The 24,646-nt window shown below is 34.1% G+C and overlaps 1 non-coding gene across 1 annotated transcript; it reads right to left on the bottom strand.

Moving 5' to 3' along the window:
• Positions 1 to 22,479: 22,479 nt before the first annotated feature.
• On the bottom strand, positions 22,480 to 22,583 carry LOC132682577 (U6 spliceosomal RNA). Its single transcript, XR_009611754.1, has one exon. It is a non-coding gene; the product is annotated as a U6 spliceosomal RNA (small nuclear RNA).
• Between the last annotated feature and the right edge of the window lie 2,063 nt (positions 22,584 to 24,646).

The raw sequence follows: 24,646 nt of genomic DNA, 5'->3' as shown, positions 1-24,646 counted from the left end.
TCAGATCAGCAATGTTACTCAGATATATGGCAACATATCAAATATTTCTTCAGACCTTCAGCAAGCCTCCTATTTACAGATGGCTCCCTAGGGACTGGTTCTATGAAGTACTGAATAATCTTCAAAAATATGGCAAAGTCACATAGCTACAAAAGTTGAAAAGAAGAAACTTGGCTAAAAAAAATAACTGGAAAATTTTAGGAGGTAAGAAATTCAGAGGAAGAACACATAACCCCAACGCATGACAGAACGTTTAATTTTTTTTTTTTCCGGTTTTGGATTGCCTAACTCAGAAATGCATTAAAGGGGAGTGAAATTTATCAAAGTATAATGAAATAATGTTTCAATTTTGAAATTGCTTAGATATGTTTATGTTTTACGAAAATAACTTGGGCATTAAAATCAATATCCAAATATTGTAAGCACGATGTGAATGAAACTGGAAAGTCTTTTTTTTTTTTTTAATTTTTTTTAACGTTTATTTATTTTTGAGACAGAGAGAGACAGAACATGAACGGGACAGGGTCAGAGAGAGAGGGAGACACAGAATCTGAAACAGGCTCCAGGCTCTCAGCAGTCAGCACAGAGCCCGACGCCGGGCTTGAACTCACAGACCGCGAGATCATGACCTGAGCCGAAGTCAGACGCTTAACCGACTGAGCCACCCAGGCGCTCCTGGAAAGTCTTTTTATAATAAATTGGTTCTGTATTTTGAAATTGCTCTATTAGAATCTAAACCTTGTTTTTTGTGACTATCACAAAATCACAAGGCAGCGATAGATATTTAGGTGAAAATATGGAGTATGTAATAAAAGTAAATAAAGATTAAAAAGGGCATGGAAGAAAAGTGATGTTTATAGTAATGAAAAAGAAGTTGTATTGAGCTAAATTGCACATACTGTCAGAAAATTAGATTTAAAAAACAAGATTAACTGAATAACCTTCTACTCTTTGGTATAACTTGAGCCACAATGATTTAAAAAAACAAAACAGAAACAAAAACAAGGAAACCTCATTTGTATGTTTTTAAGGTCAACTTGGAAAGAAGTGCTGAGAAATTCACAAAACAGTTCTAGCTCTCAAAAATATTAGCTTAAATGATTCGTACTCACATCCATTTAAATCCCATGACAAAAACGCTCTAGTTGAGAAAACCTATCATTCTCAACCATATGAGTGTAATTATTTCAATGGTATATTGCTTTTAGGGCCAAATTTTGGAATAATGTAGTTCTCTGAGACCAAAAGACTCACCCAGATGTGTGATGCATGTTCCCAGGACATTTCTCTAGGTTCTAGGAAAACAAAGCATCCTAACTGACATTCATATCTATACTGGTATTATATTTTTAAAGAGATAGTGATACCCTGTGTCCAGAAGAGGGTGGTCTAGAAGGTAACATTTTGCAATAGGACGAAAAACAAAACAAAACAAAAGCTTTAGAAATGTTTTAAAGGGGGGCATTTAAACGTGGCCTTAATAAAGCTCATCAAATAATTTTACATCTCAAGAAGAGAAAGTGGATATTATATAAATGAAAGGAGATTTTCTTACATAAATGAGAGGAAAATAGAGGGGAGCAATATTTAGTTTGATGCAAGGACCACTAATAAATGTAGGTAAAACAAAGTACTGAGTTCTCTGCCTGCAAAAGTTTCAACCAGATGAAGAGTGAATCAGATCCTTATGTTAGGATGAAAGTTGGAATCGATTCTTGCATGCATGCATGCGTGCATACATTTATTCATTTGTTTTTTCCTTTCAATGAATAGCATCTGAATCTGATATCTCATTTCCCTTCTGCTCTGTTGATTCTATAATTCTTCTAAATATTTTACACAAAGAAGGCAAGTAGCAGTCTGAATCACACTAAAAGCAAAGTAATGAAGTAATTATCTATAGCATTTGCTCTAGGTTACTGTTTCTATTTTTTTAATGTTTTAAAATAATTTATGTTTTAAAGAACATTCCTGGAATAAGAACTCTTGTTTTCCTATTTCATGAGAAGCTTTTAAAATTCTATGCGAAGTTAGTAATTTTTAAGGAAGCATTAGGATTAACAGTATAAGAATCACTTGAATCAAGTTATTAAATATAGCCTGGGATGCCAAAAGACTGCAAATTCAGTATCTAAAAGAGTATGACCTAAAAAAAATGAGTAGGTAGTGCAATGAGAAATACAATTCCTGAGTTGGCAGAAGGAAATTATTATTACTATCATTATTAATTGTTAGAACACTTGATGTCTTTGAAGTAGTTTTCAATCCTTTATTAGTTTTTTTTCACTCATGACTTCATTTTAAGTGGGTCATTATCATTATTTCACCAATGAGAAAACCATCACAGAAGAAGAGTCAATAATTTATTATATCCTACAGCAAATGAGCCACAGAAGAAAGATTTAGGCACTGATTTTATTTCCTCTGCTTTTTAAAGCCTCATCTTATTTTGGTTGGTTAGACCCACTGGGTATAACTGATAGAAAGAATAATTATTATGTAACATGAGGAAACTTATTTCAACGACGGGTGAATCCACAAAAGGTAAGATACAATCATTCGTGTTTAATTTCTGGAGAATATAGGAATATTTGGCCACACCATTGTACATAAAATTATTCAGGGTGTCACAATGTTTTTGAAAAATTCAAATTAACTGTAAAGTTCAGCTTCCTATCCTTCCAACCAGAATTTTGACCAAGTATGGCCTCAAATTTGGATTGTGCCTAGATAATAAGGTGGGGAAACTAGAGAGATGCTGAGTGATTACTGACCTACAGGGACTTTTAGCAGATCTACTGATAGTACATGAGTTTTACCTTTTTTGTGGAAAACCTGAACTATCCTTAACCATGAGTTCAGGAGTTCACATTGTTAACGTCTCTTTCCCTTGGATTTCTTATTTATAAAATAGAAGATGGTGGCTGTTTACTACGGTGTTTTTTGTTTGTGAGAACTAGATGAAACAATTCACTTAAAGCACTATGTAGAGTAGCAGATCCATAGTAATTTTTTTAACAATTATAATGCATTGTTTTAATCATTATTTTGTGTCCATTTTTAAAATAGAGTTTTTAATAATACATTTTTAATTGAAACTAGTTTTTCAGTATAAATGCAATGGATTATAAGGTGTGGTAGGCAGAATTTCCAAAATGGCCCTTCAAAATTGTACAGACATTATCTTCAAAACTTGTAAATATATGAGTTATCACTCCTGCGACCACCTTACATTATGTGGCTTAGCTGACTTTAAGATAAGACACTTATTTGGGATTACCTGGGCCAGCCATGTGATCACAAGAAGGCTCAAAAGCAGAGAGTTTCCTCTGGCTGATATCATAAGTCAGAAGAATTTGAAGTGTGAGGAGAACTTAGTGTGCCCTTGCTGCTTTGAATATGGAAGGGCTGGTAGGAAGAAAGGTGGGCATTAAGTCTAAGGGTAGAAAGCAGACCCTAGCTGACTACCAGCGAGCAAACAGGGACCTTAGTCCTACAATTGCAAGGAACTGAAATTTACCAACAACCTGAATAAACTCAGAAATGGATTCTTTCTTGAGCCTCCAGATAACAACAGCCTCATTTAATCATATTGCTTTAAATCTTGTAATACCTGGAATAGATTACCCAGTTGACCCAAAGTCTGGATTACCCAGACTTCTGACCCAAAGAAACTGTGAGGAAATAAATGTGTCATCTTAAATTGCTAAGTGTGTGGGACTATGCCACAGCATCCTGCATTATTGTATTAACATACAACTTTTTTTGACACCAAAAAACCCCTACAGAACAAATAGATTTAATATAAATATTAATTAATATTAATATAAATATAAATAATTTACTAATTGGATGTGAACAAAATTCATCTAAGTTTAATAATATTAGATTTTAGAGTGCAAGGAGACTTTAAGGAACATATAGTGTAGGATGATGAAAATGCATCCACAAAAAATAAATAATTTGCCTTGGCTTTGTGATTTCCATCTGTGGGACCTATTACCATAAGCTGTTAAAGAGTTATTGAGAGGGATCTGCAATATATAGCTATCAAATGTCATTAAAGATGAAAAAATTATATTCTGTAACTATTCATAGATGTTCTTTCTATATTTATATACAATGTACCAAGTCAGTTAATTGTATATTTTAAACGATCATATTCTTGATCAGCCCCTGCTGAATATGTGCAGCACACATGTAGGGTGAAAGCTCACAGCTACAAACTTGAGCCCTGCCTTGGGCCACATATGGACTGGTCATTTAGAGGCATAATTAGAATTCTAGGTCACTTGACTCCAAAGTCTCATACATTTTACTGTAGTCCACTATACTACAGAACCTCTTTTTGTCCATATTCTATTTTACAGAGCAGAAGTGATGGCTTTTCCCTCTGCTTAATAAAGCATTGTGATTGACTAGGAACACCCTGTTCCTCTTCTTAGAGATGCTATTGGTTATTGATTATGGTCAAAGCAAAAACTGTACCAGGCAAAGTTAAACAGCAAAGGAAGACTTTATTTAAGACTATTTAGGAGAGAGATTGAACTCAACTCTACAAAACCAAAGGAGAGTAGAATTTGAAAAGATTGGAGGGGGAGTGGGTGGGTTGTAGGCTGTCTGTATTTACCCTATTGGCTTTATTCAAAGAAATAGCAAACTTTTCATAGCTTTCTGATAGGAAGTAATTTTACAATTTGGAGAAAAACACCCTCAGAAGTTGCACTCTGTCCTCCCACAGAGACTGGGAGATAGGGACACTACCTTCCTTGATGATTCACGTCTTTGAGAAAGTCATTGATGAATTGTAAAAGTCACAAAAGGCTCTCAAAAATATTTACATCTCAGAAGGGTACAGAAAGAATTTTCCAGTTTGTAAAATGGAATATTCTAGTAACAAGGGATTAGGCAACTTGAGTCAGTTGGGAGAGTGTCTTCAGCTTGGTCAAGCTGAGATGAACATTAAGACCATCTCGATCACTGTGATCATGTTTGACCCACTCTGCCTTTTCAAAATACTTAATTTTTAAAAAAATAGGTGTACATAAGTAATGCAGTTTTGCAAGCACCAAATCAGACAGGCAATGAAAATGTTAACAATAGACAAAATAGTGGGACACGATGTTAGTAATAATTTTAAAAACCTTCTAATTTGGAATCAGGCAATTTTTCTGCAAATGCTTTCTTTACATAAGAATTATGGTAAGACAAAAAGCACAAAAGACTTGTCCTTATAACAAGTCCCTCCCCCCCACCCCCACTCTGCCCAGGATAATGTGTTTTAGTTTCTTTCTTTTTTTTTCTCAATATTTAAGAATAAGATCTGGATTTTTTTAAATTCATTTATTCATTTTGAGAGACAGAGAGAGAGAGAGAGAGAGAGAGAGAGAGAAAGTACAAGAGCAGGGAAGAGGTGGAGAGAGAAATCCAAGCAGAATCCTCACTGTCAGCACAAAGCCGGAAGCAGGGCTTGAAATCAGGACTGAAGAGATCATGACCTAAACTGAACTCAAGAGTCAGACACTTACCCAACTAGGCCACCCAGGTGCTCTGAGATCTAGAATATTTGTATATTTATTCCATGGTAAGATTACAGAAAGGAAATCCAATATTAGTTTCAGATGGTTTAGGGAGTACCATTTTTACTGACTTGATTTTTCTGAAATTTAAACAAAAGAACCTTAAAATCTAGAAAGCAAAAATGAACCAGATGAGGGGAGACAATATAATCAAATACAACATAAAGAGCTTTACCTTAGGCCTGATTATCTCCAGAGAGACTGAGTAAAGATTTGTACCATTGTCTTTCCTCAATCCAAATTATCTGATTAATGACTTTACAATATTTTGCCATGAGGTACAATTACTTTACAATAATTGTCATAAACTTCTAATTTGAGTCACCAGGTAAAAGGGTGAACAGGTTTGTTTCCAGTCCCAGTATTGCCTCTAGCTAACATTAAGTCACTAGACCACTTCAGACCTTAGGTTCTTTGTTGGTAAAATGGAAGTAATAATAATTATATCATGTTTGTCCTGATGATTGAATGAGGTGATGTTTTTAATTGCTTAGAATTATGCCACTGTATATTAAGTATTCATTGTTAACAATCATTATTTGAAAACCTTAACATTATGGCTTTTAATGAATAACCATAGAGTAATCATAGGGTCTTAGCCAAAGCAGATATCCTCTTTCCAACTTCTGCTGCCATTCTCTTCCTCCTATATACTCCCAGCCTCAGCTAGATCACCTCTAGGACAATTATGGGCACTATTTCACAGGACTGTGCTTTCCATTCTAACTCTAGTTTCCAAAAATTGTTTCTTAAAATCTGCCTGCCTGTCATAGTTATGCGATCCATTTTTTGGTCTGGGTCTATAAAAAGCAGATACACAGTAGGTTAATTTGAAATATATTTGCACTGTTTGACAAATTCATGTTTATAAACATAAACTCTGTTTAGAATGACTAGGCAAGATAACAAAATTTTTAAAAACCAAACTTCATATCGAACCTTTGCCTGCTATCTTAGTATTCAACATGGTGATGTTTAGCCACACAATGTCACCCCAGATTCACTAAGGTGGTTGGCAAGTCCTGCAGTGATGATTGGATGTTGATGTGTCAGATCCCCAAGCACAGGGATTTTATTTTAGAGATATGACAGAAAGTGATGAATGTCAAAATGTTACAAAGGCAATGTCATTGTTCCATATGGCTCAGAAGAGTTTCTTTCAGAATCCCAGCAGCATCCAATGCTGTCCCTACCAGCCACCACCTACCAACTTTTGACTTGGACAGTGGGAATAGCAAAGTCATCAAAAACTATGCTTCTTTGATTTGCTGAAAGACAGCAAGAGAATAAGCTCCTACTTAGAATCATCATGTGCTTTGTGCATAGGAAAAAACCGCAAGACTGTTTATGTCACTGTGCTTGCAGTTGCTAAAGAGAACATACTTGATAAGCTTCAAATAGAGAAGAAACTCATACAGAATGAGAGGTCCAAACTTGGTGACTTTGCCTGTATTTTTCACTTCATTCCATCTTTGTGACCTTGATAATTCATGGTCTACTTTTTTTTACCATTAAAATAACTTTGGTAACATTTTCTTCAAAACATAGAACTTCATCTGCTCAAGATGAACTCACTATAGCATCACCATCCCCTAAATCTTTATAGTCTCAATTCTTTCGGACTCTTTACTTATATAACTCCCCTCTCCTCCCTCTCCAGGCAATCATCCTAGGCTTTTTTGGTTGTTTGTCCCACGGTGTCCTTGGTTTCTTCAGTGTACCTGGCACCCTATTAGGTATATTTATGCATTCATTAGATTTCCTTAATAACATTTATAGAAAATGTGATGATTTTGTTAATTCCTGTCTTTGCTACTAAATTTCAGTCTTTGAACGTTTGGACTTCACCTGAGGTTTAAATTCATTGTATCTTCAGTACCTACCAAAGTCTGAGGTGTGGAAATAAATGTTTCTGCCTATTCCCAGCCTCTGTTCTCCCACAGGAAGAAGAATCACTGTGTTACTTGAATCTATGAGTCATGTATTGTTTTCATAGCTCACATTAACCGAGCACTCATTGTGTGGCAAGCCTGTGTTATGACATACTTAATTTCCTGCCCTTTATATCCTAGTACTTTAGAAATTAAGAACTAGAATCTGGATTTTAATGCTGTTTCCACCACTTATGAGCTGTATATCCTAGAGCAAATTGCTGCACCACCAAGTTCTTCAGCTTTTTCATATGGAAAATAGAGATAATGATAACTAAATCAGATACTTGTTGTAAAACTTAAGTAAGTAATACACATGTTATAACAATATAACATCAACACTTAACAAATGTTAGTTTTTAAAAAATATATTATTATTAATAAACCTAACATGTTAAGGGCACTGTGGTAGATCCTGGGTACAGAATAAGAATAATGTATAGTCTCACACTTAATTTTACCATATACTTTAATAAAAATAAAATATAATGAAAGTGTTTTATGTACTGAAATAAAAATTTATACAAAGGACCATGGAGAACAAAGAAGTGAAAAATTAAGGATCCAGTTTTACACCAGAATTTCTCATTTTTGTTGCATTTCATATCCGCCTTTTAAAATTACCTTTTTAAATTGAAAGATGACATATCTACATAAAAGTGTGCAAATGGTAAATGTGCAGCTCAGAGAATTTTTTACAAAATGAAATCTTGAATGTAACTACCATCCCCCTCTGGAGGTAGAACATCATCAGCATTCCAGAAGCTCCCTCATAGGTAACCCACCAAAGTGACTTCTATTACCTTAGATTAGATTTTATTTTCTGAATTCAATATAATGTAATTGATCAGCATTGACTCTTTTCTCTCTGGTTTATTATTGCTTTTAAAATTGTATCTGTGAGTTAACTAATATTAACCCATATGACAGTTGTTTGTTCATTCTCCTTGCTGAATAGTGGTGCGTCCTGTGCTTATCCTACAATTTATTTATCCATTCTGCTTGATGAAAATTTGCATTTTTTCCAGTTCGGCTTATTATATGAACATGTCGCTATGAAATTCTTGTATGTGCCCACATCTCAGGACCACAACCACATGTATTTCTGTGGCACTGTCATGGGCACATTCAGATTTCGCAGACACTACCAAACTTTCCCTACGTGGTTGTTCCTATTCACATGCCTACCTACAGAGTGTGAGTGTTATAGGTGCTCTGATTCTCACCAGCGCATCCTATATTTCATATCTCTCTTGAATGTCTCCGTTTGTAAAATATTTAACGAGACTTTGTCTCATGAAACATTTTATCCTTAACTTTAAAAAATATTGTTGTCTCCTTTTAATTGTTTACAGCACCAGTGCTGATTTCTCAGGACATGATCATAATTTTAAAGAAGGCCTGTCAAGACCTGTGATGATATTTTTCAGACCGCTTCTTAAATCAATTCCTTCAAGTTGAAGCATATTAATCAGCTACCTTATGCTTTACTTTTAGATAGAAAAATTGTAATCTCAAATAATTTGAAACAGTGAGAGAGTATAATTTCTAAGCCCCCAGAGGTGAGTCAGCCAAACCTGAGGTTGGAATGACAAGCACATCAGTAAATGATAAAAACCAGCTGCCAGACGTTTTTATATGCAAGTCATTCAGTGAGATATCAAAACGTGGAAAATATAATGCTCGTCCCAACATTTCTTGTTGAATTAATGCCCAGGTGAGTTCTTCTGAAATAGTGCAGTTGTATCTTAGCAAAAACAAGAAGCAGTAAAGCATCATACTTATTAGGATCCAATTTGCCACAGCACCAGTCAAGTGCTTCAATCTCTCCCAGTGGTGACGGGAAGGGAAAAGCAGGAATAGAGAAATTTAAATTAAATTCATAGTGCAGTGCACATGTGGAATTCAATATTGACAGTTCTAATTATACCTACCTTGCCATCACAAGTTTATTAAATGAGAGTAAAGGATTAAAAATTACTCTACACATTCATAATAACAATATGCAATCCTTTCCTGTTGCAGGTCTCATCTCTCTTCCTCTAATTTAACGCATTCATGATGGAGATGTTTGGGGTTTTGGGAGAAGAGGATTTATTAGTTCTTCAACACATGCACAGCACACAGATATGCCCACACACAATTAGGAATTCATGTTACCTTGAGATATACTATTTGAATTGTGGTCAACATAAAATGTCAGATTCAGATATCTGAACCAATACCTATTTGAATTTCCACAAACTCTTCAGTGTAAAAACCACTCATTAGACTTATAGGTTCTAAACATGTCTAACTTGTAATTGATGATAAAATTATTAATTATATAAAATCACATTTTGTCATCTTGCTTTGCTATCTGAAGAATAATATTGGAAGCTGTTATTTCCTTGTTCATGGATGGAAGAAATCTATCACTACTTCACCTACAACAACTCTTCAGGTTTGAAGTTGCCATATATTTTATGGTAATATTTATCTGTTTACCAATAAATCATAACAAGGTTTCTGCCTAACATGAGGTATTCCAGCAAGGTAATTTCAAAGCAGAAAAGTAGATACTACTTACTAGGACCACATGAGAAACACGAGAAACATGGGAAACATGAGAAAAAGACATTAACAGATATAGGCAACTTTTCATGTAGCAAAAAGAGCAAAGGACTTGTTTTATCCTTAGCATTTATATATATCATTTGTCAGGCATAAAATAAGAAGGGGATGTGTGAAATTGCACCATGCTTCTACAAAAGACTTCAGCATTTTAAGTTAGGAAAAATATTCAAAATTTTAATTAACATAGAAAATGTCTTGTCAAGTTCTGTGGTTTCATTCTTAAAGAAAAAAGAAAGTGTATATGATGAATATCTTTTTTCCTTATGTGATGGACCCAATTAAACAATTTGGTATGTAAGTCACTTAGGGAAACTTTAACTCTTTCATAGAACTTTTATGGATGACTGGTGCAGGGTACTATATAGCTCCTTTAGTTCCCTCAAAGGATAAATTCATTATCTTCAATATTTAACTAAAAGCCAAGGGAATAACTTAGAAGTACAGAAAATTGACCATTACTACATGTACCAGAAAATTGTTCAAATTGTACTGTCTTAAGATTTTTTCTCTAAATTGAAACATAGTCAAATAGTAGAGGAATATTTTTATATGTGTATGTGTGCACACATGTGTTTATGTGGAGTAGACAGAAACAAGAAACTACATTTTTGAAAGTTTTTTGCTTATACCAATGGCATCAGACTGTAGAAAATCTTGACAAACTTCTCAAATCTAACAATCCTCTACGGGAATTTCTATAATGGCTTTGTATCCAATAGGAAAGATTATTACTGATGCTAAGGAAATAACTTGCAAATGACATTTGGTTATGATAATCATGGTAACCTTTTGGTGGCTACACAATACACTTTAACTTTGAAATTAGATCCATCCATATGCCAAAATCCTTATTAAATGATTGGAAGATCTGAGTCTTAATTATGGTTTATTAAACCAAACCAGTCTTTTGGCCTGTGGTCTTTTGCTTCTGTAACTTACTATAAATTGACACTTTTATGTTAGACTGTTTATAAAACACCTTCTAGCTCTACGATTCTTGGAATGCATTTAATAAGTATTGAGGACTTCTAACATACTCCAGAATCTTATGCAATGACATTTGGAGGATACAGAGGAAGTAGAGTTTGGAATCTCTGCTTTTAGGGAGCTTAAAAATCCATTGTTTAAGTTTAATAAGTATTTATTAAGCATCATCTCTCTGCCAGACACAGAACTAGGTGGCATATTTGAAGCAGTGAATAACACAGATCCAGTCTCTGCTTCCAAGAGCTTCTAGGAAAGGCAGATGATTAAATTCATACTTATGACCAATTTCAATTAGTGTTATGATAGAAAAATGCAGACAGCTTTAGGGACACATATTTCAGGAGATCTAAGTAGTGTAGAAGGTCAGAGAATGCCTTATGGAAGTTGTAACCTTTTGACTGCAACCTAAAGACTGAAAAGGTGCCAGTCATTTCAATAGGAGGGAAAAGTCTTTTCCAGCAGCAGGGACCATGTAAACAAATTCTAGATGGTAAGAGAGAACATTGATCATTTGAGGAAATAAGGTTAGCAGAATGGTGCACAGAGTCTGAGATAAAAAGAGACACGATTAATGCTTTCAAAACAGCACTGAAAAATCTAAGGTGGCATATACTAGGTATTAATTTGGTCAGTACAACTCCAAATATCAAGGAAGAGTTTGATGTACTGCTTTCAAAAAGAAGCTTGCCATACCCAATAGAAGAGCATTTTTTGATTTCCTAACTCTATAAAAAAATGAGTTAGAAGGAAAGCAGGGGAGTATTTTACATGAGGAATATTAAACAAAACATGCAAGTGTGAATATTTTTATTTTCGATATTTTATATATCAATAAAAATCAAAGAGTAATTTGCCTGATTTTTAATAGCACTTTGTCAAAAAAAAAGTGTCAAACCATCAGCTGTATCTTTGGCCTTTTAAGAAATTAAGATACTTGCATATGTTTATGGGGATGAGCTTTGAAAATGAGCAAACAACTCATTTCCCCACAATTCTTAGAAAATTCATAGCACTCCTCTTCTTAGTTTGTCCTAAAGATTGCCACATACCCTACAATTTCCTTTTGTCTTCACACCAGACATCATTTATTATTGAACATAACATCTCAACAGGTGTGATAGTACTTCAGAGTAAAATGAATAATTATGATTGATGTTAGTGTACTGGAGTAAATGTGTTTATATTTGAAGTGCCCACATATTATTTTTTTGGTTTCCTCTCTATTACCTATCAAGCACATAAAACAGTCTCTTTCTGTAGAAAATGGAAAAACATAAAAATTGGAAACTTTGGGACACAGTATTTCAACAGGTTAAAAACACTTATAAATTTTTAGAAAATGAGTATAATAAATCATTAATGTCCTCATGGAAACAATAAAGATGTTAAGTTCTAGTTCAAATTTACTATATATACTACCTTCAAATAAACATGTGACAATGGTGCTTAGAGAAATAATATATCATTTGATTGATGTAAAACCAAGGCATATTTGTTCTGTCTGTTCTATGTACCAGATTTTACCACTATTATTATCTACACCACCACTATGGGTAACATTATCATTATCAGTTTATAAAGTGAAGAATCTGGCTTCAAAGACAAGAAAAATATCAAGGCCATGATGTTCAAAATGTGGGGAAGTGGAATTCCAAATGAAACTTTTGACTCCAAATATCACGTTTTTTCCATTATTAAAATATACATTTCAGTAATTGATGGTACCCACAGATGATGTTTTGGCAAGTGGAATGTATAAGAAAAAGTAGGCAAAATGAAAACCAGAAAACTAGCATGGTTTGATTTTCTAAAGAAGTAAATTTTGCTCCCACATAGCTTTGTTTCTTATTTTGACATTAGCTAGATTGAGCTATGTTATTTTCCTAAAGATGTATGACCTAAATATTTCTCATCATTCATTGCTATTGAGATCTGATCAGGGAGGTGAAACTGGAAAATGATGAACCTCTGGAGCATCAAGATTTATGAAGGGTGGTGAAGGATGAAGTGTCTACCATTTGTGGTGCAATGGTGCAAAATTATAAGATGGTTATTAATTTATAAACTAGGTTATGCACTTCGAATTGTTGTTCAAGGTAAAGTGCAGTTGGATTTCAGAAGAACTGGAGATGAGTGACAACAGGAGGAAAAGATACAGAGATGTTGCTATTGGAGAGCAAGAAGGGAAGCCAGCATAACATTCTGTCATGGAAACCAGGGCAGTCACCATGCAAGAGCTATGCAAAGGCCACTCACTTCCCTTTTGTTATTGGCCTTCTTATATTCCAGATGGAAAGCTCAACTGTCCAACATTCCCTGTTGCTAGAGATGGACATAGATAGAGTATTGTCCAATATCGTCTAGATAAAAATACATGGATAAGATGAAACTTCTCAAATTTAAAGGAAAATGTATTCAAGTGTAAGAATTTTTATCCTTCATCCTTCTCCTATTGAGAAGGGTACATGACACTGAAGATGCAATATCCATTTTGAAACCAGCAAAGACATAAGAAAGCAACTACAGGCCTACATACATATGTAGGTGATTGAGTGGAAAAGCAGAATGAGCATAAATCTTGACTATATTACTGCATTTCTATACCATCTTTTGAATATTTATCTTGAGATTTCTTTTGAGTGGGACAAGTACAGAATTCACTTGTTTATATTAATGTTTATTGAGTTAGCCATAAATTTTGCCAAATACACTTACCATTGATGAACAAACAAACATACATATAACAGATTGTAGATTAGTAATGAAAATGAATACTATTTATCAAATGCCTAGTATGGGCTAATAAGTATCAGTGTTATTTGTATGTGTTACTTCTTTAAATCCTTTAAGTTTCTTTAAAGCCTATGATGAAATAACCATTAGCAAATCCATGATGAAGCTCAGAGAAATCAACTTGCCCAAATGACTAAAACTGGTCGATACTAAAAGTAGATTATATAACTCCCTGTCTGAGATGAAACAACACTATTTAATCAAATAGGCACAGTGTTTTAAGAAAGAGAGAGAGACAGAGAGAGGAAGGAGAGAAGGAGGAGTTTTAAGAAGGAATGGATTTGAACATGCTAGAATGTGGATAGAAGCTAACAAAGATGGGAAATTAGAAAAGGCCACCCATTCTCTTAGTCAATAAGTTAGAGTTATGGACTAAATATTTGTGTACTCCAAAATTTGTCCACTGAAAGCCTACTCTTCAAGGTTATAATATTAGGAGGTGGGGCCTTTAGGAGATAATTAAGATTAGGTGAGATTTAAAGGGTAGAGCCCTCATTAACGAGATTAGAGCTCTATAGGAGTCAGGAGAGAGATCTCTGCTCTCTGCAATGTGAAGCTGCAAGGAGAAGTTGGCAGGTTGTAACCCTGAAAAGGGTTCTCATCGGAACTCCATTCTACCATTGTAGATTTGTTGGGGGGTAGAATGACAGTTTTACAAAATTGACTTTTCTCATCTATATATCCCTGTGGCTATATTTATTCATATATTTTTATGTCTATCAATAAATTCATAGTATTATTTTTAAGAATATTGTACATCTATTATTTAGCTTGCACCTAGTACATATAAGTGTGCTGCTTTTGTAAGTGTGATCCATTATGTTTAATATTATATTTTTAATTTTTATTTCTGTTGAATAAAAAAATATTGATTTTTTTAATGTGAGAACTAATGTATACCTTGCCATACTATACCAAAAAATATAATACTTCTTAATGTTTGACCATAACCATTACTACACAACCTTTGCACTAATTTTTTGTCTTCAGATCAACATTATCTGTTGTAGCACATAAATGATCTCTTTTAATTTAAAAAACAAACTTATAAGTATGATCATCCTCATTTTATAGATAAGAACATTAAGTCACTAAAAATTTAAGAGTTTTCAAGTTCACAAAGTGCATAAAGATCCTTTTTTAGGGTTTGTATCCAAGTTTCCCTAAGTTCCTACCCTGCATCTTACACATTCTAAAAGACCGTTAACCAAAATGGCAATCTCTCTGGTAGACAGAATAACACCAACTAGTCCCCTAGAGTAGGAAAAGGCAAAAGAAAGTGGATATGGCCACATGCTCCCATGCCCCCACATTCCCTGTCTCTATTGCTGGGGAGTCTACAGCCAAATGACCAGGCAACTGAAGATGTGAGATTTCAAAGAAGCAATCACTGATTATTCTACTGAAAATACGTAGAACATTCAATCATGAAATTAAATGAACTACTTCAGCAATTTTGATTTGTTTCTAAATCATATTTTGATCCATGCTTCCTGTTTTTATTTCAACTGCTTATGGAATCTCAATCAGCAGAGTGGACCATACTAATATGGATTCAACTACACTGCAGTCCTAAAACGATACAGGTGTATAAATTAAACCTAAAGAAAGTTTTCAAATTCTTACCATATACTGAAATGCTGAAGCATCTCCTTGAGAAATTCAGGATTAGTTTCCATTTTTTCTAGCCCCTCTTTGAAGCACGATATTTTCAAAAGATTTAAACTTAATGGAGTATTTCTGTAAAAGTTCATGACCACAAGGAGAAACTCATTCATCACTACTTATTGTGTGTCGCTCTCATAAAACAAGTTTAGAACAGACTTCGGATTTCAGAAGACACCTTCAGATTTCCCTGAAGTCTGAACACAGAGATGAAGACTCAGCTGAATCACCTCTCACCTTATAGTAAAGCAATACAGCCGTAATAGCCAAGTAAGAGATGGGTTATCCTCTCCCATGCAAACAAATGCATTATCATTGCATTGATAAATGTATTCTATGGCTACAAAAAAAAATTGTCCAGTTTACAAGTAATTGAAGTAATTGCATGTGTTCACTAGAATATTTTATTTTTAATATTTATTTTGCTTTTGCTCTGCTGTCATTTTCCCCTAATAAACTAAGAAATGTAACTTGGATACAATTAGAAATTAATAAATTCATTAAATCCATTTGGTTAATTCATCTTCTTGTGCTGTTAGGTCAATTTGTTGTTTTCAGTGCTGCAATATATGATAAAAGTTTATGTAGTGGAACTTGATTAATACAAAATATTTCAAGGTAGCTAACTGAAAATTTCTTTAGTCTAGACTTCAAATATATTTACACAATTGAGAAAAAACAAGCATACATACCTGATATTTTTCTAATTTAACAAAAGAAAAACTTTTTTTTCAAAAGCTTAGCCCTTCTACCAAATAATTGAAAAGCAGTTCTTGAAGAGAAAAAATAAACTCACCAGGCTAGTGTTTTGCCTGATAACAATATGGGCACAATTTCTGTTTTATTATGCGTCTTCCCCAGTGTAAGTACTCATTTCAACTTACTGGTTGTCCTTTAGACAATCACAGATGTACATATAAGCACAGATATTTGCAAATATGACACACTCTCCCCTTAATACAAATATAGACATAATATGCATGCTGATTATCACTTTACATTTCATATTAGTATTTTTAATCATTAAATACTGCATAGAAAAAGTGTATAAAATATTAATGTAAAGAAAGAATTATTATAACATGAACTACAATGTAATCGCTACCAAATTCAATAAATACAACACTGCTTTCATACAAATCTGCACACACGTATACATGGTCCCTGCAAATGACAATCTATACCTTTCTATTGCTATCACAAAGCTGAATTTTATGGTGTTCTTTATTTTCTCCTTTGTTTTTATTACTAATATATGATAGCTAAATGCTATAGTTCAGTTTTGCCTATGTTTGAATTTTATTAAAAGTATTTTTGGTGTCTTTTTTATTTGGTTCAAAAGTATTTCAAATACAAGCATATTGTATGTAGCTATAGTACATTTATTTCCTTTGCTGTTTGATGTTCTGTCACATAACAGAACACAATTTATTAACTCATAGTTCATTCATTTCCTTTGCTGTTTGGTGTTCTGTTACATAACAGAACACAATTTATTTACTCATATCTTGGTTGACAGAAATTAGAATGGTTTCTAGGATTGACATGGACAGTATGTAATACTGCTCTGTATGTTGCATTTTTAAATTATACACTTTGGAGCTCTTTTCATATTTGTGTGTGTCATATGTATGTTATCACATGTATGATAAATACATCTATATTGTATATATACATACCATATATATATAAACATGAGGCATACTTATGTACATTTTATATATGTGTATATGCACACTCTCTCACACACACATACACACTCTAATATGTATTTCTTTTAAATGGCTGCATGGTTACAATTTGTGGAGGTAAAATGTTTTTAACGTTTTTTTTACTGAAGAGCATTTACTTTGTGTTTAGTCTTTTGGTATTACAAATAATTTTATCCTATATCCTACTACATTTGTCTTTACACACATATACAATGTATCTGGAAAACAAATATCCAGTAATGGAATTTTTGATTCAAATAATGGAATATAGACTTCTTAATGAATATTGTTTTTTTTTCAAAAGAAATTAAATGAATGAATGCTCTTTTGTACCACATTGAACATATTCCATTAATTTTTTAACTCAGTCAGTATTTCAATAGTTTTAATACCTATTAGGTGCAGTTTGCTAGGTAAGAATATAGGATAGGCATTTTGGGTAGTGAAGATGTTGAAAGAATACCTTCTTCTGGTGATTGGATCTTATTGGAGTAAATTAATAAATTCTAAGACTTTCTACTAGAGTCAAGCAGAGTCCATTTATTTATTGTTGAGAAGGCTTAATATTGATGAACCTACAGAGAAATGTCAATTGCCAGCCACCAGACTACAGATAAGTGGAGTATCTGCTTTGTGGTGGTGATGGCTTAACATTAATGAGAAGAGGCAAGGAGGTCATTATTTCAAAGGAAAGGTTTTAGAAATATTTACCCCTTTTCATTTTCCTTTAATCAAATCTTTTGTCATTTATGTCTAAGAATATGCATCAGCAAAAAAGACATTTGCACTGCCTGCTGAACCACACAAATTGAACTCGATCCAGACCAAATTTGGAAATAGGTGGTTTATCTTCAGAACCTATCATTTCCCATGTCTTGTCTTCCATGTTAAGATTTTTCATCTCCTTAACTTCAGATTTTCAGGGGATCATGCTGCCCTCTAGCTGATTAAAAGAATTTCTTCCTTGTCTTCATGTAGAGATTTATCTGTCACATGGTCCATTTGTTCAGACTCTAAGGGACACTGATTAAGTACACTGATCCCTGCTGTAGCATCAATGTATGATTATAAAACTTTTTAAGTTTATTTATTTATTTTGAGAGAGAGAGAGTGCACGTGAGTGGGGAAGGGGCATAGAGAGAGGAAGAGAGAGAGAAAGGCTCTGCACCATCAGCATGGAGTCCGATGTGGGGCTCAAAACCATGAACTGTAAGATCATTACCTGAGCTGAAGTTGGACACTTACCTCACTGAGCCACCCAGACACCCCATGGTTATAAATTTTTGCACTATATCTCCCAAACATTTGCCTCAGATCATTAACCTCATGCTTTTTGTGTCCTGAAGATGAGTGTATCGGGGCGCCTGGGTGGCTCAGTCGGTTTAACGTCCGACCTCGGCTCAGGTCATGATCTCACGGTTGGTGAGTTCAAGCCCTGTGTCAGGCTTTGTGCTGACAGCTCAGAGCCTGGAGCCTGCTTCTGATTCTGTGTCTCCCTCCCCTCAGCTCCTCCCCTGCTCACACTCTGTCTCTCTCTCAAAATAAATAAAGATTAAAAAAAATTTAAAAAAAGATGAGTGTATCATCCTCTTGCATTGTCTTATCTAGGTTAAGAAAGCAGAATTTTCACAGACCAGTAGGCTTAACTGATTGTCAAAATATATATCTCAAAGGAACCTGCAAGAAGAATAAGTAATAGTAAATTGTAGCTAAGATGAGAGAAGATGAAGGTCAAGCAGGAAAAGACCTTTTGGGCAAACAATTTTACATACCTCTGTAATGTATCTGCCATGTGCTGGATGTGAATAAAGTCTTGCATTTATTTAGAGTAAAGCTTAAATTTCCATAGGGATACTTTGTCATCAGAAAGAGCATCAATTGTGCTTTACTACATAATTAGCTTACTGTCTGTTAGGTTTGTTATCAAATTGGCAGTAAAATAAGCAAATATACATATTTTTCTTTAAAAGGTAGAAAACTTGAGACTGATTATGACAATAATAATCAGAAAAAATGAAATGAACCCTTACAGAAGTGTAGTAAGGTGAAAATAGTTTAACCACAACCAATAAGGTGTTTTCAGTTAAGAACTAAGCTACGCCTTCACGAGAAGTAATAAAAAAAAATTTGTTGATCACGAAGAAATATTAACACCAGTCAGTGTAAGATGCTACTAATTAATACCTATATTTCTCTATCTATAAGTTCAGAACAATACTGTGCTAAGGTTTTATCTGTAACCCAAATAATGAACAGTAAAAAAGTAATTACTAGATCTTACGACCATTCTTTTTTTTTATGTTTATTTTATTTTTGAGACAGAGAGACAGAGCGTGAGCAGGGAAGGGGCAGAAAGACAGGGGATCTGAAGTAGGTTCCAGGCTCTGAGCTGTCAGGACAGAGCCTGATGTGGGGCTCAAACCCACAACAGTGAGATCATGACCTGAGCCGAAGTCGGTGCTTAACCAACTGAGCCACCCAGACACCCCTTAAGACCATTCTTAATAGACAAGTGAGTGAATAATCATCAGTGAGTGAGAAAGGCATTAGCATGATTAACATAATATTCCTGATTCTGGTCAGTATGAGTATCAGTAATCAGGAATATTCAAATGAAGTTATATTCTGCACTTTAGTTGTGTGGAAACTGTGTTCAAAATAAACCTGTAGAATAGTGAAGGAGACATTTCCATCTTGGTTCTTTAGACTACATCTTTACCTGGGGAGGTAAAGTTATTATGAAAATTTGCTATCTTCTGAGACCTAAATTCTTTCCTCTTTCTTAAATTATTTGTAGAGCTAAATTCCGAGTCCAAACATTTACATTCACTCCTGCTAATCTCATGAACATAGCTGAGACACCCCTGAAGTATGTTTTATAAAGTAAAAATCATGGGACAGCAGCATTAAAGTAACATGAGAAGATTGATACGATGGCCTTGCCTGACAGCTCTGCTCTATTAGCAGAAGGTTCTCGAGATGGCAGGATAAAGCCCTCGGCAACATATGCTATGACAATCATGGTCATGACCTATTTCTGTTGTTTCCTTTTTACGTTGGCTTGCATTGTTAGCAATTTCCTATCCATCTATGAGATATCTCCAAGACATTGCTAGGGCTCGGATTTCATATATAGAACTTAAAATAATGATACAAAAAAGAAAGGAAGAAAGAAAGAAGAAAATGGAAAAGAACAGTTAATTAATTTATAGAGGTGATGAAATGCATTAAAATGAAACATTTTTATTGCATGTATTTATAAGAAGTTTGGATCTTATATTCATTTCTCATTTGTTTCAACACTTTGACATGCCATTTTAGATGTCATCACCTGTCTTGGAGTTTCAAAATTTTCTCTGCCTGTCCAGCCATTTAGTAAAGAAAGACACTCCCTTCCCCTATCTGTCAATTCTCTTCTCCACCCCCTGCAGCCCCCTCCCTTTCCAATGTAAAATTCTATATATTGTGTTTCGGGGAAAAAATGGAAAACTGATATTTTAGTTGGTTTGAATATAACCTTAGCAACCTAGATGCTTAAATTGATGTGGTAACTTGGAAGAAAATGTATTTTTGATTCAAGCTGTACTGCATAAAGAGTTTTTCTCTTTATAAAATGCAATAATACATATATTTAATATTTCTTGAGTTACTAAGTTCAGTTTGTGCATATAGAATTTAAGCATCCTAAAATTGTATCTATTTACCTCTTTATCCTTCAGAAATTTTTATTTTACACTTACTATGTGTACAGTCTCATGCAACATTAAAAATATGGTGTCTTTACTCAAGAAATTTATGCCATAATAGTTGGAATTTGATACATGGAGAAGATTTCCAATGCAAAATAGTGTATGCTGTTGGCATGGGCTGCCACCTTTTCCAAATCCAAAGAAGTCTTCTGACGATGATGAAGTATGAACAACAAATGATTATAATGTGGACACACAAGCACATTATTTATACTTTCATAGATTCTGACTGGAGTCACTGGATATACAGCATACCCCAAAATCCATTTTAGTGTATAAGATGATATGAAAATCTTTTATAAAAATTTAATTTCTTTTCCTCATGGCACTATTTATTTTCTGTATCAAAAAATCCCCCCAATTTCTTCCCTAAATTCTCCCTAAATGTGAAGCTATCCAAGGGAAATGAGCACTCCTGTAATTAAGGCCTTTTTTTTTTTTTTTTTTTTTTTTTTTTTTTACATTGCACATTGGTTGTTCTAGTACCATAAAGGGGGGCTTATTGCTGAAGCAACGGGGAATGGACAAGTATAGTTTCAACCTTTACTGAGATTTTAACTCTGGATAAACTCTTACTAGATTCTTAGACTGCCTCATTCCTTATAATTCTGAAATTTTCTCATCTGTAGGTTTTCCATTTCTTTGGAAACCAAGGTTTATTCCCGATTTCCCTGACTTCACATATGCTATTTCAACGATATAACATGGATTTCTTTCCCTCTTCTAGGACAAATATTTTCCTTCTGAACATTTCCAACCACTTAACATTCTGCAAACATTTGCATGTGCCCTTCCACATATTCAACTGGAGTATGAACAGAACCTTAGATTAACCCCAAGGTAAGACTTACAACACGTGGATTGACCAATATACAGCACTATGAATGGACATTTTTGGAAAATCATCTGTTTTTCAACTACTCTTTAGCACTCTTTTTTTTGTCCTTTGAGAGAGAGAGCGCGTGCGCGTGCATGTGTGCACACATGGGGGAGGGGCAGAAGGAGACAGAGAATCCCAAACCGGCTCCATACGGAGCACAGAGTCCAATGAGGGGCTCAATCTCACCAGAGATAAAGAGTCTCCTGAGCTGAAACAATGAGTCTGACACAACCCACTGAGCCACCCAAGAGCCCTTAATACTCTTTTTCTTACTTTTCCCTTATTCATTGTCAAAATCAAAGAGCCATGGTTCCATTAATTTACTCAACTTTTTTTCAACAAACTGTAATCACTGTTTTTCAATCATAATTAAGCCAGTAAGATTTCCTCACCCTTTTTAAAAAAGCTCATAGCTTTTTAAAAAAGCTAACCTAGATATTTTTTTAAGGCCTGGATTGCTTGCAAGAAGTTCTACATTCAGCTTTCTTTCCCCAGTTTTATGAGGTATAATTGGCAAATAAAACTCAATTGTATATATTTAAGACACACAGCATGATGCTTTGCTGCTTAACTAGGGAACGCCTCACACATTTGCATGTCATCCTTGCGCAGGGGCCACACTAATCTCTGTAGTTTTCCAACCCCAGTACCTGGGCTGCCCAAGTAAGCACCTGATATTCTGACATACATACGCATCTGCAATGATTACCACACTAACACTAGTTGGCCTATCTATCACCTCACTTAGTTACCATTTATTTATTTATTTCCTGATTTATTTATTGGGAGAACGTTTAAAATGTACTCTTAACTCTAGGCCCGCTTTTAATTCTACCACAGACAAGCTTGCACATAATTTACAAAGAAGACGTTGTATTAGTTCCTTTGTCTCCAGGGAAGAATACTATTACAGACTAAATTCACCAGTCTAGATATTCACATTGTTTTGTTCCACATGAGTACTGAGGTAAAGTAGTGTGACCCAAGAGTTTGCTCAGCTATGTAATGAAAAGATTATCCTTTTTATAACAAAAGTCTGAAATTTATGTAGTGCTGCTATTTTTTTTCCTTCCATTTCCACCCACTCAGGTGTGCTATCTGGATACAGTCCTACAAACCTTGTGTTTATGGTTGATACAAAATTTAGCCACAGTTTATTGAGTGGAGAAAGATTCCAGGCTATCATGCACAGGGAACAAAAGATCACTCTCGAAAATAGTTAGGCAGTTCCTGCAAAATTAAACATATGATCTAGCAATTATATTTCTAGCTATATATCCAAAAGAGTTGAAAATATATACCTATAAAAATATGTACATTAATGTTAATAGCAACATTATTTATAATAATCAAAATGTGCAAGCAACCCAAATATCTATTCATTGATTAAAGAGTAAGTAAAAAGTGGTATATCCATATAATGCATTAATACTTAACCATAACAATATATTACTGATTGACCCTAAGCATTGACAATACTTGAAAATATTATGCTTACTGAAAGAAGTCAGACACAAAAGCCACATATTGCATGGTTCCATGTATGTGAAATGGCCAGTGCAAAAAATCCATAGAGATAGTGGTTATCAGTCTTTATTTTTCATATGATGAAAATGTTCTGGAATTAAATAGATTGTGATTTATTGTGATTATTACACAATTATGTGAATATACTAAAATTCATTCAATTGTATACTTTAAAAGAGTGGGTGGTATGATATGTAAATCATATCTCAATTTAAAAAAAAAAATTGAGAACAGGAGGTGAATGTTTGTGTGAATGGAAACATACGATACCTACATCTGCTTCTGGCCAAATTGGAATATTAAGGTATAAATTTATCTTCAAACAACGAAGAACTAAAAAACTGACTATATAAAACAATAGCTCTCAAGATGACTTTGGATATTAGGCCAAAAGGTCAGTGCTTTCTGGGAGAAATAAAACAAATAAGAAAACTTCCTGTTGCTCCAACTTACTAAGTGGAAAACTTTCCAGGAGGAGCAACACAGAGTGTGAAAGCCCATTTAGTGACTTTCTGAACTGGGGAAGTGGAGATAGGAGCCTGGAGAAGGCATGGCATTTAGGATTTGGGATTGTCTACGTGAAGAAAAACTGTTGAATATTAAAAAAAATTAATAAGTAAAGCAAACCCCAAAAAGCAAAACAAAACTCCCCCCGAATCCAGAACTAGTAAGTTAGTTTAGCACATTTGCAGGATGCCAGTTCATAATAAAAATACGAACCATATGTCTATACACAAACAATAAAATAAATTGAAATTAAACAGTACCATCAAAAATATTAAATACTAGGGATATATTCAACTATAGGTACATAAGATTTGTATGCTCAAATCATTGCTGAGAAGCATTAAAGACCTGAAAATAAATAGTTATATTGGTTTTAGGAATTGGAGGTTCGATAATGCTAAGATGACAATTGTCCCAAAATAGATCTATAAGAATTCTATGTGATCCTTATCAAAATCTCAGCAGGTTCTGCATTGTTAGAAATTGACAAGATGATTCCAAAATTCATATATAAATGCAGAATACCAAGAATAATGAAAACAACTTTGAAAAAATAAGAACAAAGTTGAAAGACTCACATTAGCTAGCATTAAGACTTTTTATAAAGCTGAAATAATCATGCATGTATCATATTCATGTCAAGATAGAGAAAAGATCAATGGAATAGAGAGCCCAGATAAGTCCCACTTGTATATATTCA

This window comes from Panthera onca, chromosome A1, assembly GCF_046562875.1.
Source record: "Panthera onca isolate mPanOnc1 chromosome A1, mPanOnc1 haplotype 2, whole genome shotgun sequence".
NCBI lineage: Eukaryota > Metazoa > Chordata > Mammalia > Carnivora > Felidae > Panthera > Panthera onca.
The sequence above is the reverse complement of the archived record's forward strand: the minus strand, read 5'-3'. Positions and strand labels throughout refer to the sequence as shown.